Consider the following 21,708-nt stretch of genomic DNA (forward strand, 5'->3'; position numbering starts at 1 on the left):
TTTTTTTTTTTTGGAGGAAATTCAAATCAAGGGGAAGGGGGAGACTTTTAGAGTAGAGAAATTTGATATTCTTATTTGTTTAAAATATTCAAATGAAAAATATATGTAATTGTAATTCTCAAAAATGAAATATAAAAAATTTTTAATTTTATAAAGTTCTTGGAAAAAATATTGTCATATTTAACGTTAATTATTATTAGAAAATTTAAATTTTAAAATTTTTATTTGTATTGTAAAATATTTTCTAAGAAAATGCTTATGTTTAAGTAATAATTTTCTATTGAAATTTGAATACGAATGAATTTTTTTAGAATTATCTAAAGATTTTGTAGTAACATTGGGAAAAGGAGCAACAACAGCTTTTCATACGATTGTTTGGAACAAGCATTTGAGAGGAAGCAGTTATCTGTAATACTACACTGAGTGCAGAATAGCGACAGTATTAAACTTTCTCGAAATAATGAAGAACAAGGGGTATAACTGACTGTATTATGGAACGCAAAAATTGAGCCGGATATTTCTTATAATAGGGGGTAAAAAATCAATAAGAGAAGAAATAAATTCTTCTATACCCAACTTAAGAAGCCTACTACTGTTATCAGTGATACCAAACCAACGTGATTTAAATCCTAGACATTGGTACTGGTCTTTGCAAATAGTAGCAGAAAATTTCAGTTTCGCCATTACTTTAAATAAAATTTCGAATGTTTTTTACTTTCAACAAAAGTTGAATTTTAGAAATTTTGCATTGGTTAAAAACAATTCAATTTTCAATATTTTAGAATTTCTTTAAAAAAATTCTTTATATCTCCTAAAAAATATGCATAAATTTACAAGATTTTAATATAAAAACAAAATAAATTTTTATTCTAGCATACCAAAACAATACTTACGAGTAAAAACAAATTTTACTAAGATTTTTCTTCAAGGTTACTAACATTATTTTGTCTAAACCCTGAAAAATGATGTGTTTCAAAAAATAAGAATAAGTAAAAAGTATTCTCGGAACGTTTAATATTTAAAAAAAAATATTACAATTTGGCAAATATGCCATTGGCGTAATGTGTTACAAATTTACAAGGAATTTTAAAAATCAGTTCCTACAATATTTGTCAACTAACGACCTCAGAAAAAAAACAGAAAAGAAAAAAGGTTTTTTTTCCATTTTGTATACAACTTTTTTGTTTGTATTATTTGCTTTTGTGCTCCAACCTCAATATTCTTCTTTACATTCTTGCACTCGTCTATTCATCTATGGTTCCTTATAAAAATATTTCCTGCAATATCATCCGTTCTACACGTACAGTTACTCTTCAACTCTATTTTATGAATAAAAGTAGGGTTTCTTCTTTCATATCTTCTTTAAACTTTTATTATTTACCTAGAATTGACTCCTAATAGCGATAAGAATGAAAAGAAAACAAAAGAAACAAAACGAAGGCATTAATAAAAAGCGAAGAATTCAAAAAAAATTACTTCGGGGTTAAAAATGGAAGTGTGTGTGTACCTTTTTTCTTTTCCATTTTTTCTATTTTTCTTGGAAAAATAAACGACTTTTAAACGTGTGACGAATAAAAAAAATTTCATTCAAGTTTTTTTTTGTTGGTTTTTACTATATGTTTAATTTTCCTTTTTAAATTTAATCGTGTGCAAATTTCCTAAATAGACAAAAAGAAAAAGTAAAAAAAATTTTTCTTTTTTTTGGAAAGTACACATTAGATGGTATAGAACATAGGCGTGAAACCTGCGGCCCAAGTCCTGCTGTGGTGTCTTTGGATTTCTTGCGCAATCCCGTAAATTCTTTAAATTATGTTTACGGTGGTCAACTACTATTCTGGTTTGTTGCTTCACTTCGTTCTCGTCCCTTATTGCTAGCGGTCTATAAAGAAAAACTGAATATAAAATAAAAAAAATTGTTACTGTTATTCTAAATATGGTCTCTAAGGGTAAAAAGGTTCGCCACATCTGGTATAAAACATTTATAATAGAAAAAAGAAAAACGAACAAAAATATATAGAATAGAATAAGAGAAATGGTGAAAAGACAAACTTTTCAACTTTTTTCGCCTCCTAATGTGTTAAGGCTCCATCCCATATATAATGCGAATTTTTCGTACATAATATGATAAGGTAAAAATAAAAATACAAAAAAATTGCGTACTAAGCAATTTTCATTAGTCATGCTAGAATAAAAGAAAGAAAAACAGAACGTAACATAAAAAAAATAATATCCTAAAAAAATAAGAAATTCTATTGAAAGAACTGAGAAAATATCTCGATAAATTCTCGATTGTGTATGGGTTTTTTAAAAAAAATTTTTAAAGTTGTAAATGTTAAAAAATTACTTTCTTATTGCATATATATAGGCGTAATATAGATCTGACTAGTGAAATGCTTGAATGTTGATTTAATATTACAGTAGAATGTGTACAAGTTAAATTTTAGTTTCCTGATAGACGACAAATAATTTTACTTTCTGATATTCAATACTTCAGATCCTAGATCAGATCAACTTTATGAAACAATTATGAACGCAATAGAAATAAATTCACGTACTTAGTTCTAGATGTGTTAAAATAGCAAAATTGAAATGCTTTACTCTTTGCCAGCCCCCCCAGTGTTCTTTTATATAAACACTCATTTTCTCTCTCTCTCTGTGAAATTCACATGATGATTGCATCAAAGGTCCTTCAAAACGGTAGATCAGATATTCGAAGTGTAAATAATTTTTATTTTTGTGATAATTAGGTCTTTTTTTTGTTACAGTACATTCTCTTTTTAAAAAAGCTTACTGACCCTCTCTCTGTCTCTCTCTCTCTATCTATTTAATTTATACTCATTTCTGTAATCTGATCATGAAACTTTCTCCCAATTGAATTAAAAGAATATTATGCTGAATTCACTGTAACAAGAATGTTTTCTTAAATTGATTTTTATTTATTCAGGATATTTTTGTTTTCTATGTTCATTTTTGTTTTGTTTTTTCAAATTTAAATGGAAATTCTTATAGAATTTACACAATAATATACAACAAAACAATTTAATATCCAGTAACACGCTGTATACATCAACATAACATATCCTCCCAGTAGGTATGAAAGAATAATTGTTAGAACTGATTTTCAAAAGTACGTATGTATGTATGTATTGACATCAACTTTATATTATATACAACATAATTCGCAAGACATACTCGTACCTTTACCTATGCTCATAATATAAATATTAAAGAAATCAAATATTTAAATGGAATACAAGTTAGGTGCTAGAGAAAATTTTTCGTCAATATTATTAGAGAAAGTAGGTTAATTTTTTTTTTTGCTTTTAGAATAATACGAGTATCTAGGATATGTTAAAAAATTTTAACTTTTGTTTTCTTCACACGAATTGTGTGTAATGATGGTAATTGGAGCAAAAAACAGTGAAGTAAAGCAAATGAAAAAATTTGATAAAAGAAAAACTTTTCTTTTTATTTTTGTAATTTTTTTGTTATTTACGATAATTACCACATAAAAAAACTGATTTACAAGGATATTAAATTTTATTTGCTTAAAATATTCGTGTTTAAACAATTTAATTTCGATATTTACAAAATAAAGAAAGTAAATTTTTTTAAATAACTTTTTGTTTTTGATTTTTTTCCTATTAAGAAAATAGAAAAATGTTTACATTTTACGGGGGTGGGGGATGCCGAATTTAAAATTTATATAGCAATTTGCTTAGATTTTTAAACACGATTTGACATTAATGTAAAAGATTAAAATGGTGAAAATTAAAGGTAGCAAAATAATTTTGAGGATGAAAATGAAAGAAAAAAAAAAGATTTGTTAAAAGTAATTATGATTTCAATTTAAATTTAAAGTAGGAACTTTTCATACCAATATTCAATTTCAGCTTTCTGCTAAGCGCAACAGACGTCAATATTCGATACCCCTATTGCTCGTTTAAGTCAACTGTGAAAATCATGTGTTCGATGCGGTCATGTTAATCAAATTTTCGTTTATTTTTTTCCAGATAAGCAAATTTTTTTTTTATTTGACTTGTAATAAAAATATCGCAAAGGTCAAACAGCAAAATTTCAATAATGTCAATTGACGATCAGTTACACTAAGCCGAACGCATGCATAGTGACTATTTTGTTGTAAAGTGAAATTTGATAAAGAACTTAATTACAGTTTAATTTTAGTAGCCGTGCAATACTGTAAAGTAGATAGATTTTCATAATAAGCCAAGCACAATCCTTTGAACGAAATTAATAAATCATTATTTAATTTAAGTACGAAAATCATTAAATATAAGTGAGAGAACATTATAAAAAGGCGTATTTACCTTAATTTTCGTTATATATTTCATTATAATAATTACTTAATTTTGATCCTATTAAAATATTAATAAATTTTTTTTTGATTGAATTTTGAAAATTCAATAACGATATACCAATTAACCAAAAAAAAAAAAATTTCAAAAATTAACCTTATTCTTTCATCCTTTATTTTAATTATTATTGAGTAAGTATCGATTTTATCCTGAATATATTGATGAAACCAATATATTCACGTCATAATAAATTTATTATTTTCATCAAATTAAAATATTAAAGGTTAACACAACAGCCATTTTTTGTGTTTTGTTTTTCTTTTTAATCACAAATTTGAAAGGAATGGTAAAGTAAAATTTCATTTAAAACGAAAATTTATTTAATTACATATTACATTAATTTAATTCCGATTTATTTTTATTAAAATATTAAAAAATGTGTAAGGATTAATATAATAATTTTTGTTATTTTATCCTGTGGTATTTATAAATAAATTATAATAATTCGAATTAATTCATTCTATAAATAATATTCTTAATTAATTTATATTTTAAATAAATAATTTCCTAGCTTTTGTGACATTGAACATTATTTGCATTCTACAATTTAAAAAATATTAATGAATATGAAAAATTTATTGATTTTTGTAATTTTTTTACACTCATGTTCCTTCAAAATTTAAAAATCTGAGAAAAAACTTTCCAAAGTATAATAGGTGTAACGTAGTAATAATCACCCATACGATAAACATACACTACACTAACAAGAAGGCTCATCTGCAACTGTCAAATTAACACATTTGACGACCCTCATTTAATGACAAACCCAAAAAATATCAAGACAAATCTCAAGAGCTTCGCCAAAGTGTCCCCTGACAGGACAAGTTCCTCAGCAAAGCGCGGCCCCCAGGATGTGTTTCCTCTTCCAGACCAGAAACGTACGGACATGAAAAAGTGTTCCATGTCCTCCTCTTCCGCAATATCATGACTCTTGGCCATTTTCCTCAAGAAGCAATACTTCGTCAGTAAACCTTCCCAAAATATGAACATTAAGTTTTTTCAATTTTGATTTCAAAACACAGCCTCGTGTCAAGTATTTAATGTTTGTATAAAATAATATTTCATTTATTATAGTGCCATCTTTAATTGATAATTTGTTTTTTTTTTTTGTGTTAATGCATAAAAAGAAAATCATTTCAAAATGAAATAAAAATATTTAATAAAATTATTTTTGCAAAAAAAAAAAAACAACAAACGAAAAAATAATTTTCACTTTTACAACACAAACCTGTCTACCATCACACTACATATACACCTACACCATACAAAATATTAACTATTGGTAAACTGAAATAAGAACAACAAATAAAAAGGCCACAAATAAATAAAATCAACAATTTATTTTGAGGAATTTCTTTAGTTCAGTCGCTTGCCTTTAGTTCTCAATGTAAATTTGTGTGCATGTGAGAATACCTTTGACATTCACTAGCCATATAAAAATAATATCATTTAAAATATTCATTTATATAACATAATATAATACAAGTATCGACTTTAACTGTTGCAATAAAAAATAATATTTTATGTCAATTTTCGTTCAAAAATATCAAAATAAATAAAAAAAAGCCGATAAGGCGATAAATAACCATCACCAACAAAAATTTTTTTATTGCTGACTGATGTTTTATATTTACACCCCTACCATTTTTTACCCCTGAATCTCTTCTTATTTTTCCTAAATTGATTTTAATATTTTGAAATTTTTTTAAATAATTTCTCTTTATTTTGTCAATATACAACACAATAGGCTTAATGGAAATTAATAATATACACAAAGAGTGTACAGAGAAATTGTTTTCTTCAATTTGGGTGCAGGTAACACTGTGTGGAATGATGTCAAAAATTACATGGAATCCATTAAAATTTGACATTTATTCAAAAATGAATTTGTTTTAAGAATTATGTAAAATAAATATGTAAAAATTGTGATGTGAGTACTTAAATTGATTACTTTGGTTCTTGCAAAAAGAAAAAAATTAAATTGTTTACACGTTATGAATTTAAGAATATTTTTATTATAAAGGAAAAGAGATATTGACACATATATCAAAATGACATTTAATTATATGTATGTATGTTATTTATAAAAACAAAATGTCAAAAAATTTATTAATGTATTGAATAAAACTTTTTTCGCTTTGTTCGTGAATTTATTTGAAGAGGAGTATGATAAAATTGTACCAATTTTTCAAGGATTTTTCAAGAATTCAAATTTTTCGAATTCTTGGAATGATAATTGAAAAGACAAAGCCTTGTGTGAGGATAATGCAAGAATGTCTCGTTTTAGTAAGTTGAGACGCAAAATATTTATATTTGCTTAATAATGAATGCAAAAGCTGGTTCTAACTCACTAAAATTTATTATAACAATTGGTAATATATACCTCATTTTTTACATTAAATTGAGATTTCATAAAAATTTGAAAAAAAATATCAGTACTATTAACTCGTAATAAGCTTGATTTGACATTTTCTTAAAAAATAATACAAATATTTTATGATTGACTTGTTCGACATAACCTTTGGCTATGCCGCTCATTACAATGTTAAAGAATATCAAAATTTTTCCTCAAGAGAATCGAGTTCGATATTCCGAAAAAATGAATAATTAATGTTAAGCACAGCCTTACCAGAAAAAAAAAATGGCTGCTTGTATATGAATATAAATAATAAATAAAGGCATATAATACGTTTATTAACCTGAAAATTTTACACAAGAATTTATTGTTTACTTTTATACATATTTATTCTGCAATATTTTCATACATATTGTATCAAAATTTCATTATGAAATATTTAACAAAAATACACAATACTCCTTCCAAACCTAAGAATAATAACAAAAAAAAAAAATAAAAATTAGAATTACACAAATATTTTTATTATCCTTATAAAATGCTTTTCAATTCATGTGTTTTCTGCTGATTGAACATTAATAATGTACATATACAATACTCTCTGTATATCACATGCACGTAAAAATTTTGTTACATCCGTAAAATGCCTAAATGTGTATATAGAGGTGTGTAATATTATTCATTTTTATTTCACAAATATATTGACTTGTAATATCCGGCCGAACAAGTAATACTGTTAGTATAGAGCGTTGAGGAATAAAATACATATTTATGTTATATGCATAGATACATATGTAAATGTATACGTATTTATGCATTCTTCTGTTTTATGTAAATAAATATTCTTATATTGTTTAAAAACGGGAAAAGTTTTTACATATCGATGTACAAGATATTTTAGGAATTAACGCATATATTTTTTGTTGTAAAATTCTCTGCTCATTATTATGAGCCATGCTCAATGTGGCGCCTGCATCCCCAGCTATCTTGCAGTTTCTTCATCTGCACAGTCGATGAAAATCATCTTCGGTTTGAAGTGAATTCCCTTAAACTGAATCACTCCATCTCAGCCCTTGGCTACCTCATCGACGATCTCTCCTCCAACGTGGATAGCTTCAGTTGTGTCAGCATTGCCGAGTGATATTCCCTCGCCAAATCTGTGACTTTGATGACCTTGACGGTAGTGCCCGGAGCGAAATGTATGGTGCTTAATCCTGTCTCAGTTCTCTGAATACTCCCTCTTATCGCTTGTTCTCCTTGGGTTTTAAAAACTCTTTTCCACCCATGAGCTACTTGGGCCTCTTTCCTTATGTATCTCTTTCTTTCTTATGCTAATTTTCTGACCTCTTGCGGTTTTTTCCCTTGTTTTTGGAAACGTAACTACCATCCTAAGTGGGCACTACTGAGGAGTCGCCTTTTCAGGTTATTCATACTTCCTGGATTTCTAAGTGGCGGTAAGTAGGGTTGTTTCTTACCCTCTTCTGAAAAGGCCCTCTTTTTGAAAAAGAAATCTTGAAATACAACTTTATATAAAACGAAAAATGTTACTGTTGAACTAAAACAATTAACACGAATCGCTGTATAACACGCTCTAAATCCAAGCATGTTCAGTATGTAGTATAAATATTTTTACCCCTACAACGCACCAATTAAATTATGCTCAAAAAAAACATCCTGTTTGCACACAATGTTTAACGTTAGAAATTGAAATTTTATTTTCTCATTATAAAACCTTTAAACACACATACACACACTTATATGTATGTCATATTTATGTAAAAAATATATTGTTAAATTTAATATTAAATTTTCAAAAAAAAAAAAAAACAAATGTAGCTACATATAAAGAAAATGAGCCGAGAACAAGCAACAGAATTGGGAAAACAGTTCTCTTCCATTTTCCAAATTTTTTCTGTTTGTTAAAATTCAACAGTATAGGAAACATAAAATATAATAAAAGGAAAAAAAAATAAATATTATAAAAAAATTAAAAATGAGCTTTAAAATGAAAAAAAAATAAAATATTTTATCACGAAAAATTCCAGGCACCAGACGTGTGTTCGTTTTTTTTTTTTGTTTGATCCTTGAACTTACTCGTATGGCTCAAACACAAAAAAAAATTAAATTCCAACAGCAGAAGCAGCAGCAGTACCGGCAGCACCAGCACGAATGCCTATGTATTTTTTCCGCATTTACGTTTGAAAATTATTGAAAAACAAAAAAACTTTTATAACGGAGCCGGAGCGTATAGGGTATGCGAGCGTAACATATTACTCAAAAAGAAAAAAAAAACGAATGAGAATAAAAGGAAACAAAAATTAAAATATGAAAATTCTCTTTTTGTTTACCGCTCACCTCTTTTCGCCTATATTTTACTGCTGTTCACTCCCGCATTCTTGGAAAAAAATTAACAACACTGTGAACTCCGCGAATAAACGCGATATATGAAATAAAACACCTTCTTAAATATTGTATAATTCGTAAAAGAGTCATGATAAAAATTATGCAAAATGTCAAAAAGCACAAGAACAAAAAAAAGGAGAGTAAACGCCACATTCGTTGCCGCTAATGAGAAGAGACACGCATCAAGAGTTTTTCATGTTTTTTTGCCTTGTTTTTTTTTTTTTTGTTTTATTATTTGAACATTTCTCTGCTAATTTTTTTCGTCCTTTGCTTGGTGGTTCAATTTAATTTTTTTCTCATTTTCGAAATCTTCCTTTTGCTTTTTCCATTCACAGCACACTACAACACAAGTCGCAATGTGATACACAAACGAAAACAAAAAAAAGCAAATCAAAAATTGAAAATTGTAGTGTAGTGGTGATATTTTTTTGTTTTTTAAAGTTATTTTAATATGATGCTTGCGGTTGACATCCTTGCGTAAAACAAAAATCGAAAAATAATAAAAAGAAGGAAGAAAATAAAAATTACGATGGAAAAATGGTAAAATCCTTTTTGTTTGTACATACATAGATAAATTTTTTTTTTTGGGGCAAAAAATATTTTGGAAGACACCAACATTTTCAAAAATAAAAAAAATCATGAATTTTTCGTATTTTACAACATTGTTGGCGTTCACATAGCATTATTTTACATCATTTTCATTTTTACGGGAAAGGACAACAACAAAAGTAATGAAAAAAATGAAAAAGCAATGAAAAACAGAAAAGATAAAAGGATATAAAATTGTAAAATGTGATTATATTAAGTCAAAATTACGAATAAGAGTTGAACTCGACAACACTAACAAAAATAATAATAATAAAATTAAATAAGATTGAAAAGAGAAGAGAAATACTATGCGTTTGTGTTAAAAGGACTATTTTCGTGATAAAATATTTTATCACGTTTTTGATTTCGGAAGGTTTTCAAATTAACGCACAAATATATATGTATATATGGGAATACACATATGTACACCTGTAAAAATGCGACTTGTTGTACAAAGCACTTGAAAAGTTCAAACTGAAATGGAATAATATAAAATTAAAGAAAATATACCTAGCTATACGAAAAATAAACGATTTTCACTGATTTTCCAATGCAAGTCGAAAATTTTGTGTTTTTTTATCTTTTGTTTCAAATTAAATTCAATGAATTTTTTGTATGAAATTTTTTGATGACATACGAATATAGTAAAAATATATTTTTTTTATTAAACACTTTAACATTTTATTTGGTACTGTTTGAGTGTATGGGCGAAATACAACAAATCCAAGTATGTACAATATTTATTGAAATTAAATTAAATTTCATTATTAAAGTACAATTTTTTTAAAGTATATAAAGTAAAAAATTCTTTAAAACTTCATAACACTATTAAAATGAGTTGTGATTGCTAAAATGAAATATTAAAATATGGAAAATTGAAATATTAAAATATGGAGTTCGATCCATCCCCAGCAGCTCCGAAGAGAACTTTCGTGAGCAAAATGCAAGGAACAGCTTCGCAAGATGACTTCTCTCAATAGCTTCTCAATGAAGATTCGATTTCCCAAGCAGAACTTCAAGGCTGCCCCTAATGGCCGACATTGACTATCCACAGTAGGGGACAGATCAAACAAAAGGGATCTCAGATCCCCACCGTGTCGGCTTTTTATGTTTGATTATTATTGCCATGATGTCATAAATTTCTATATTATTAAGAGGAAGGGTATTTTAGTTTTCCATTGATTAATTTTTACTAATGTCTCCTTGAATTTCATTATAAAATATCCAATAGTTCTTTAAATTTTACTACCAATCAAGAAAGTTTAATTGACTTCTGTTTCTAAGTTATTATTCCCTTTTAAAACATAAGACAGTCTTTTAAAAGTATTTAACATTATAACATTCAATTAACTCAAATATTTTCGATGAAAACAATATAAATTAAAATTTTCATATATGTATGTATGTATTATGAATATGTTAAAATATAAAATTGAATAATAAAAATTACATTTTAAATATTTAAAATAAAATGTCTTTAAAAGCTCATTTTAACATTAAAAGATCTTAACTCTATATAAATTCAGAAATTTTCAATAAAACATTAAGAAAAACGACAGAAAACAACGAAAAATGGAAAATTGAAAAAAAAAAAACATTAAGAGAGATTTAGTTATTTCCAATAGAATTAAATGGAAAATTTTCATTTTCAAGGATATTTTATATTCTAATATTATATTATTATCCTTTTTTAAATTCCCAAAATACCATATACACATACATCCACATATATGTACGACGTACGTACTTAATATCTTTCATCTTATTCTTTAAAAAATTTAAAAAGTCATAAAAGCAATAATAATAATGTCGTCAATGTCACATATGAACTCCCTTTATATAACACATTATAATATTATTGTACTTTAAACGTACATACGTACATGGAATATACATACTTTGCTTAGATCCTTGCGATTTTTATTTTTCAATTTTAACAATATGGTTCAATGAATTTTTTTTTTTTGATTGTTATTATAAAATCCTTAATGCGAAAAAAGTATAAGATAAAATGAATAAAACATTTTTTTTAGATATTTTTACCACACAATATGCAAGGTATTGTTCTGGTAAAGTTCGCATGGCGCTTTTTCAATACAAAATGCATTTCATAGTCAAGTTCCGAGAGATGCCGGCAAAAACCTTTTGGTCAATCTATATAGATAGGTTTTAATACTGCGATTCTGTACCTCAATCTCGACTATATACACCCGTTTTCATTAAATTTTATATTAGAATTTTTTTTCGGATTTTGATGGGTTGAATAATTTTTAGTTTATCTAGTTAAAGAAATTGAACATTATTGTTGTATACGAGTTTATCATTTTTCAGATACGAGCATTTATCATATCTCATTTCACATACGTAATTTAATGAATTTATTTTAATTTTTTAAACTATTATATTTGGATTCAGTTCGGTAATATTATGAAAGTAACATAAAACCTTTTTTGAAAATTGTAATACAGAGGACAGTGAGCCTCAGTCTTAATATGCACAAAACTCGTACTTGTTAAAATGTGTTATAAGTTGATTGGCTTTGCGTTTTAAAATTTGAATTTAAATTATAAACGACATTTACACACACCTTCTACCGTTCTTTTACTAAATTAATAAGACTAGATTTTAAAAATTTCTAAATGTGTTGTTCAGAAGATAAATACCGTTCGTTTATGTGTTGATCACATCTTTTTTTTAATATTTTAATGTACCTAACTAATATATATGTGGTACATGTAGGTACATAGTATTAGAAGAGAGTAAAAATTTTAAGTATGAATATGGAATGTTTTCTATAATGACGACAATATTATATTAGATATTCGTTTCAATATTATACGATAATAAAAAGGACTTCAAGGGTTAAAATGAAGATGTGTTATGCAAGATATTAAAAAAAAAATTAAATTCTGTTCGCTTATATTCTATGAATTTTACTCCAATTTTTTCCTATTTATAATATTATACTTGCACTTCAATCTAATTCTATATCTTAATATCTCCAATGGTGTTCTTCCAATATTATACTTTAATGGGTACTACTCATATGTATATGTGCACATATTTTGAAACGATTTTATTAAACTCGTACAATGCAATTTTTTATATATTCGTATATGTGCACTAAATATTTACTTTTTAGTGATTTTATTCAATTTAAGTTATTTTTTTTCCAGCTTTTTCTTTCGTTTTTTATCAATTCCTAAAATAAATAAAATTCATGTATGTATGTGTGTACGTACAAAAGAAAAGCTCCATATTAGATCTCAAAATCGATTTTTATGATTATTAAGTCTGCACTTGTTCCAGAGTTCATGTATGTATATATGTACAATGACAGTGATTTTATCCTACCATATACAAACATCCCATCGGTATTAAGTGTGTTGGAAAATAAGAGTGCATGATTGAATGTTAATATGTGTTTTTTTTTTTTATTAGTATAAAACAAACAAAGAAATCATTGACTAGGCGATTATTGAAAAAAAAATTGTCATCTTTGGTTTTCATTTTTTTTTATTATTCTTTTAAATTGAATTTTATCCACTTCATTTTTATATCGAAATTAACATTATATAACAGAAGTGATCTTTTAAAAATGTTCTAAAGAATAGAGTGAAGGATTCACCTATATTTGCATTTTTTGAAAATTTTAAATATTTCCATTGAAAATAAAAGATGTTTTTTATAATCTAATTTCTAATTAAACTTAATTTAAAAATAACAAAATTTAATTTGAATTTGCAAGATTTTTATTTGCTTTTTCAAGAGGAGGATAGTTTGCCCTATTTGAAAATAGAACAGGTGAAAAAAATTGTATAGAACACCTTGGATGGAATTAGTGGAAAAAAAATTTGTGAACAAAAAATTTTTAAAGTATTTAAACATAATTTTCAATTGAAAAATTTTAAATAATTATTTTTTATAATTCAAGGAACAAATTTATAAGTACATACAATATTTAGAAATGAGTGGATTCAGCAATTATTTCTGACATAAATTTCACATATGAAAAAAAAAACAATTATTTAGACAACGTTTTATTGTCTAATTTAGTTTTAAAAATATTAAAACTTTGCCTATACTAATTAAATTTATAATTTAAATCATTTATACCCATTTTGTTGTAATTCTAAAAATTATTTTAAAGTAAAATAGATCACGGAATTCAACGATATTTCGAACATAATTTTAAAAAAATCAATAAATTTTAAATGTTACCTATAAATTAAAATTATTGGAAATTCTTTAAAAATTTACCTACCTATAACTACGTCTATGCTGATTTTTACGCCGTAACGTCACAAGCACAAAATCTTTTCAAAGAATACAAAGTATGTAAACATCAATACTATTGTATACTTATCTGAAGAAATTTTCATCTGAACCTAAAAATAAATTCATCAAAGTATATAATACTCATATAGATATATGTATGTAAGTACATTTGATTTACCTACATTATCTAAAAGATATTTCAACTTACCTGTTGAAGTTAATGCAGGTTGGAGTCTCTACGTTCTTAATATTTCGTTCAGCGCAGTCAGCTTATTTGGGTTGATCGTCTGCAGATGCACATTACTATCTTTTTTATTTATTAATATAATCTTTTTTGGAACATTTATTCGATAATCTCATCATTTTTATTCTTGTAAAAATAGAACAATTAAATTCCCTCCACTTGATGACTTTGTATAAAAAAAAGTGACAGTTTGCAAAAATAAAAATAGATTCGTTCAATAGCTTCGTTCAATTTCATCAGTGTTGCCACATGGCAAAACTAATCAAATTATATTAATGTAGTGCATTAAACTAATACATAAGTAATGTGAAAATTTTCTTTCCTATTTTCCTGGAAAAATGTTTATATTAAAACAACCTTCAACTCATATTTAAAGTTCAAAAGAACAATAATATATTATTGGTACCTGAATGTATCTTGATCTTTAATAATAATTTCAGTAATTTTCTAATTAAATTTTTAAATTTTCTAATATTTCTTATTATACCTACTATTAAAATACTTGTAGCTATTTTATGTACATATTTCAATATTATTTTTTTCTTTTTTATCAATAAAATATATGTAAAATTAAATTTTTATGCTGATTATACGGAAATATAATCTTCAATCAGTTTTTAAATTGAAAGAAACATGAACGACGACGACGAATGAATATCATAAGATTTTCTTTTATACAATTTTTTCACATTAAAAATTTGAAATGAAACGAAAAAAAAAATTTATTTTCATCTTCAATTTCTTTGATTTTTTTTAGATTTTTCAATTTAAATTTATTCCCCAAGCTTCGTCCATTCTTATATTTTGAATCCATACATTTAATATTTTTTAAATAATACAAGTACAGTAAAACTTCGATATAATATAGTGTTAACTGAAATTAAAATTATTAAAATGCGACACATTGGGCTTGTTTACATGTGTATTGCATTGAATGTGTGCAGAATAAAAAATAAATATTATTTGTAGAAGAGAGTGTGTGAGTAACATAACATGAATAGCTGTGCATACGTTTAATCATACACTTGTAAGTAAGCGTACTGTATCATTAAGCGTTACTGTATTGTAAGTAATTTGTTGTACATAATGTGAATTAAATTTAAATTTGACATTTAATAACATCAAATTTGTGTAAAATGTTTACATAACATGTTGAACAACAAATTATGCATTTTAAGTTGCCACGAAAAACTTCATTTGGAAAAAATATTGCAATTTTTCGCTGGAAAATTCTAAAAATACTAACGCATTAATGTTTGCTCGTTAAATAGGGAAGTTATATAGGTGACTGACTGCCAGTTTTACTTTATAAAAAATAAATTATATACAAAGATATTTTTTGACAAAAAGAATTACATGAATATTTTTGTTAACTCAACTTTTATTTTTGTACCGCACACATGCTTCACCCACTTTCCACCTTCATAAAGATATTTGTTTTGATCTTAACAAAAAAAAATATTCACAATCGAGAGAGATGAAAGAAAGAGATGACGACAAAAATTTTTTTAAGGAAGTATTTGATTTCATTTTATATATATATTAACATATTGTATATTACATTTTCTAAGGATATGCGAAGTTTTTTTTTGGGAAAATAAAAATTAAAGTATTTTTTACGGGAGGATAATAACGTATAAATAAAAAAAACAGTAGACTAGATAATTTAATACCAATACCCAACATAATAACAGGTATGTAAAGGTATCTGTAATAATAAATTAAATTTTGTTTTCCTCTCATACAATTTTCCATAATATATTGTTGCGCATCATACAAATATCTACATATTTATTGGATTGTATGAGAGAGGGTATGAAAAAAGAATTATGTACGAATGGATTCATATATTTTGTGTGTGTACATACATTTGCATGTCAATTTTATTTCACTTGCTCCGTACAATATTAAATAAATTCATGTTTTTTGTATTCTATTATTATATTTTGTGTACATCATTGAACTTTTTCAAAAGTAAATTTTAAAGTTACAAGAATTTGTTAAAAAATTTTTATCTTTATTTTTTCTTATTAAATTAAATTAACTATAAATGATAAAAAAATCAAAATTTTCCAGTACTGCTACTGTAATGCAGAATAACTGAATTTTTTTAAGATTGTCTTAAATTTAATAAATAATTTTTTGGTTAAATTATGCTAGTGCCAGATGTCTTAAATTTTAATATTGAATCATATTTCAGACCCAAGATATTTCAAAACCAATCCATTAGATTAAAAGTTGCTAAAAATATTAAATAAAATAGGCGTCTGTTTTTAATAAATTTTATTAAATTAATTCAGAAAATATTTTAATTTCAATTTTTATTTGCATAAAAATCTAGAGATCAAGGATAAAATTAAAATTTTTGAATTAATTTATAAAAGACTTATAATGCCTGAAGGGCTAGAATCATTTACAGTACTGTTTGATTTTTTTGGAAAGTATTACCATTTCCAGTTTAAAATGTTGTTTTTAAAATTGTGTTTTTTGATTAATTAGAAGAATTTTATTGACTATTTATCTTAAGAATAAACTGCGAAATTGAGTGAATGAATATAACGCAACTGATTATTGTAGTTAATTTTGGAATTCCTTTGGAGACTGATGCATACGTTATTCTTATACGTGACAAAATGAATGACGAACAGAATATTTATTTGTAAACATATAAAAACATATAAACATTTAAAACATATTGAAATAATTTAAAAAATATCAATTGCGATAATTGCATAATTGAAGAAGATTGTCATTTGCAAAATCAAACGAATGGCGTGATTAACATGATTTCATACTTTCTACAAATAGAAAATAGCCACAAGAAATTAGCAGATATTAAACTTCTTGCGCACTGCAGGATAAAATCAGGCAGTTAATTTTATTTTACCAGAAACAATTAACATTTTGGACACAGGGTTAAATTATCACTTTATAAACTTGATATCAAATAAATAAAACTTATAAATTATTGCAAACTTAAATGTGATTTAAAAATTTCATTCAAACGTACTCCAATTTGTATAAATTCATCTTATTCCTAGTACCTATTAAATTTAAATTTAAAATTGCGAGTTTGAAAACATTTCCAAATTCTTTAAAAAATTCATCATAAAATCTGAACTCTTTTAACAATACTAAAATATAGACAATATTATATTGTCTATATATAAAAACATTTTCTAACATTATTAACATTTCAAAAAAAAAAAATTCTTAACAAAATGTCAAGTCGAACAGAATGAAAAAAAACATCTGCTTACCAAATATTTTTTCCCAAAAAAAAATATAGAGCCGAAAATCAAGTAAAATTTAGCGAATACAATAGCGTTTTTATAGAGCAATGAATGAAAATGTATAACAATTCCTTTTTTGTACCGTTTCTAACACAATAACGCAAAGTTGTAGGAAAATTGAAACCAAACATACCAAAAATGAAAAAAACTCAGGACAAAAACAAATTACAAAAATATGTAAAAGAACACAAGACTTACAAAATAGGAAAAAAAATAAATAGAAAATGCGTCGAACCAAAAATTATATTTTGCCTCCATTAATGCTACCTACACCTTCCCTTTAACAATATTTTTGTTTTGCGTTACCGCACAGAGTGTTTCATTGCCTTAACGGCAACAAACAAAGTCAGCACAGATTGTCGAATCACTGCTAATTGATAGTTTGATATGTTTATTGTAAACACAAGGCCATTTGCAATAAAGCAATTTTCACAGTTGACAATCTACAAATTATTTCAATAAAGCGGAAAATATTTTCAGAATCAAAATGTTTTCTTCGCCATTCATTTTGTGACATATAAAAATCCTCAATTCTTCAGCCTTTAAAGAAATGCAGAAAAAAACCAAATAATAATCACTTGCGTTATCAACGTATATTCGAACTTTTACACGCGGGCGTCATGTCGCATTCATGACTAACTTCAGTTACACGCAATTGATATTGATATTATAGTTTCTAAAGTTTTAATTCACTATATACAGTATAGTATTGACTATCGAATCCCAATTTTGATTAATAAATTATTTTTGTTCATTTTAAATTTTACACACTCAGTTAGCCCAATTTTTCTTGTGCCACAAATTGCAAAGAATTTTCACAAATGCAAAGAAAAAAAAGCCTTTTTATTTTTTCCCCAAAATAAAATAATAACTTTCTTATAATTTCATTTTTATACCAACTGTATTCGCATTATTTTTATTCATTCAAGTAATTCTCTAGGATATCTTGTAAAAATATCATCATACCATCAGGATTTTATGTAGACATTTCCTAGTCATACCCATATCAAATTTTGTAATTATTTATTATTATAAAAATTTCTCTTTTATTTTTTTCTCATTTTTATATTAAAATAAGGAAGAAAAGAAATAAAGGATGAACAAAAGATGAACATGGTTTTTAGGTAAGGATGTTTCAATTTGCAAAAATGATAAAGATGAGAAAACATTATTGTGTAAAGAAAATGAAAACGCGCATACAAAAGAAAAGAGAAATGTTAAATTAAAATGTTGTATGTAGGTATGTAGCTAGAAGTATATTTACCGTACCGCCGCATATGTGTGATTTGTGAGTACATTTTAATGTCTTCTTATTTTGAGGATGCGATGACAAAGTCGACGAGTTTTGATAAAGGAATTGTACATATGAAATGAAAGTAATGCACAAAAATGATGTTTTTATGTATAATTTTTGTTGTTCTGATTTTCAAGGATATGAGCATTTTAAAATATTCGGATGTAAGGAATTCTTCCATTATATTGTAAGAAATTTTTTTGAATGAAAAATTGTAAAAAAATCATTACATTAAAAATTTTATTGTTTTTTTTTCTTCTCTTCTTTTGAATGCTTCTTTTTTTTTAAATAATTTTAATTACTTAACATCATCACTTAGCAATATTTAAATTAAAAAAGTTATCTTGAAAAAAAGATTTAATAAAAATGTAATAATTATTTAAGATTTTTATGTATGTATTTTTATACATATGTATATAATTATGTAAGTTTAAAGAACATTTTGTACTTTAAATTAATGCAAATATTTTAAAAAATTTTGTATTTTAGGGTAGAATTGTGAAATTTAACCTTGGTAGCGCGTTTTTTCAGTGAAAATAATTGAAGATTTCACTGCATCATTATTATTTCATTGCTTGTTAATGGGAGATTTTTTGAACCCTATATAAACCAGTAAGGACATTATGAGGTTTTACTGTACCGAACTGGGTATTGACTCAAAATTCAGTGTTGACACAGCTTATTTATTCAGAGTATATTATATAAGACAAATTTTTACAAAATGAACTGGTCGTGCGAACACAAAAGAGATTGTACAAGTGTTTTCTATTATGCTTTTGTTACTCAACCAGAAACATTTGCATGTTGTGTTTGCATGGAATTTTCATTTTGAATTGTAACATCGTTTGGAAGTTATCGAGCAACAGATCTAAGAATCAACTCAAAACCATCTGATTTTAAAAATTTAACTTAAGTGAAGGTTAAATCATTTAAGAGATTCCAAAATAATGCGAGCAGAATTAAGAAATTAAAACATACAAAGAATATGCTAAGTATGATGAAATCAAATGATCAGAGTTGCTTGTTTTGTAAATTAAAATTCAATTAAGAATTCAAAATTTTCAATTTAGTTTTAATTTTAGATCATTTGTATTAAAAATATTTAAAAAATTGTGAAAATTTCATATTTTTTTATTGAAAAACGTAAAGTTTTCCTTAAATTTTCCATTATTTTTTTATATTATCAAAATATATTTTAATATTTATAAACTATTTTTGCATTTAAATCCTATAACATCTGGAAAAATTAGAAATTCTACAACATTTTTTTTCTTATTTTAACCATTATTTTTTTCCTAACTTATTTAAAACAATCAATATAAAATTTCTTAAAACGTATAAATCTAATTTTGGAAAATTTTATGTACCTACTAAAAAATTTTCTTAAAATAATTTTAAAATTTAATATTTTCTTTTTTGGGTTTTTATGTTGCTTTTTTAATTGTAACAATTTTCTTATGGAAATTTTATTCATGAATTTCTTACATTATTTTCTTAAATAATAAAATAATTTTTGAAGAAATGCTATAAATACTCGTATAATATACGTGTTTCTATTCAAGTAAACAAAAGATGGAATTTTCACCTAGTTACTTGGTCTTCTGTGCTAGAAATGAAGAAAAAAAAGTATAAAATTTAAGAAAACAATATAAAATAAATAATATGAAATTTTTTTCTCTTTTTAAAATTTAAAACATAAATTTTTTTTATTAAATATTAAAAAAAAATAAAAAATCTCAATTAGAAACAATAGAATAATTTGTAAGATTTTGCATAAAAAATAAATTTTGCATAAATAAAAAATTTTCCCTTAAATTTTCCAATTTTCTAATTTTCTCTTTTTATTTATAAGACAATATTTAATTGAATTATTTGCAATTAATTTGAATATTTTATGTTTTGATAGAATAAAAAACTATAACAGAAAATTTAAGAAAAATTTTACTTTAAATATTTAAAGAAAAATGCCAAGGAAGCTTTGTAATTGGCCAACTTTAATTTACTTTAATAATGTTTTTAAATAAAAAAGAAAATTCAAAGTGAATTTGAATAGCTGAATAGCGCCATAAAGATTTAAATATGACCTGTTTCCAGTATATCAAGTGCGTGGAACTGATGTTAATCGGGAATTCCAACGCAACATGACGTACGCGTTGTTAATTCCAATATATGTTGTCAAAGCAACTGGAAATTATTTTAATTTTTTCTTTTGCCATTTCTGTAGACGGATGGATGCATAAGCGATTTTTATGTCTGACAAAATGAATTACAAAGAAAACATTTTAATCTCGAAATTTTAAATTTCGCCATTTATTGAAATATTGCTTGAAATGTTAATTGCAAAAGCTGCTATTTCAGATGATTGTCATTTAAAAAATCAAGCCAATGACATGATTAATATGATCGTCAAATATTTGATATTTTTGACATAATTTAAATATTACTATGTCAATTATATGTTCTTAAATCTTGTTAACAATTAAAGTTAATCCATTTCAAAATGACTTATAACAAATTCATACTACCCATATCTATGGAGTTTGACCCATATTTTGTTCTATTTATTTCCTATAAATCATTACTACTATAAATAATCTCTTAAACTTCTTAGTTTAAGACTTCCAAAAACAACTTCATTCAAAATATTTTGATAAGAAATTGTAGAGTTACAATAATAGTAAAAAATATTATAAATAATTTCTACAGAGCAGTACAAAACGAAATACTAAATTAATAAGAATAACTTTTAAAAAAATATATTTTGTATGAATGTAGATTTCAAGTATAAAAAATAATTTTGAATTTTGTATTCTATTAGTACCTACATACATTTTTTGTATAATAATTATTTATAATAAATTTAAATTTATTTTTGA

At 25.1% G+C, this 21,708-nt stretch overlaps 1 long non-coding RNA gene across 1 annotated transcript; it reads right to left on the reverse strand.

Moving 5' to 3' along the window:
• Positions 1-978: 978 nt before the first annotated feature.
• On the reverse strand, positions 979-14,392 carry LOC129612695 (uncharacterized). The gene is made up of 3 exons (XR_008697270.1): positions 14,210-14,392; positions 13,988-14,111; positions 979-1,892 (listed from the first exon to the last, which is right to left on the reverse strand). It is a non-coding gene; the product is annotated as an uncharacterized LOC129612695 (long non-coding RNA).
• Positions 14,393-21,708: the final 7,316 nt, after the last annotated feature.

Source organism: Condylostylus longicornis, unplaced genomic scaffold (genome assembly GCF_029603195.1).
Source record: "Condylostylus longicornis isolate FDR11 unplaced genomic scaffold, ASM2960319v2 ptg000076l, whole genome shotgun sequence".
Lineage (NCBI taxonomy): Eukaryota > Metazoa > Arthropoda > Insecta > Diptera > Dolichopodidae > Condylostylus > Condylostylus longicornis.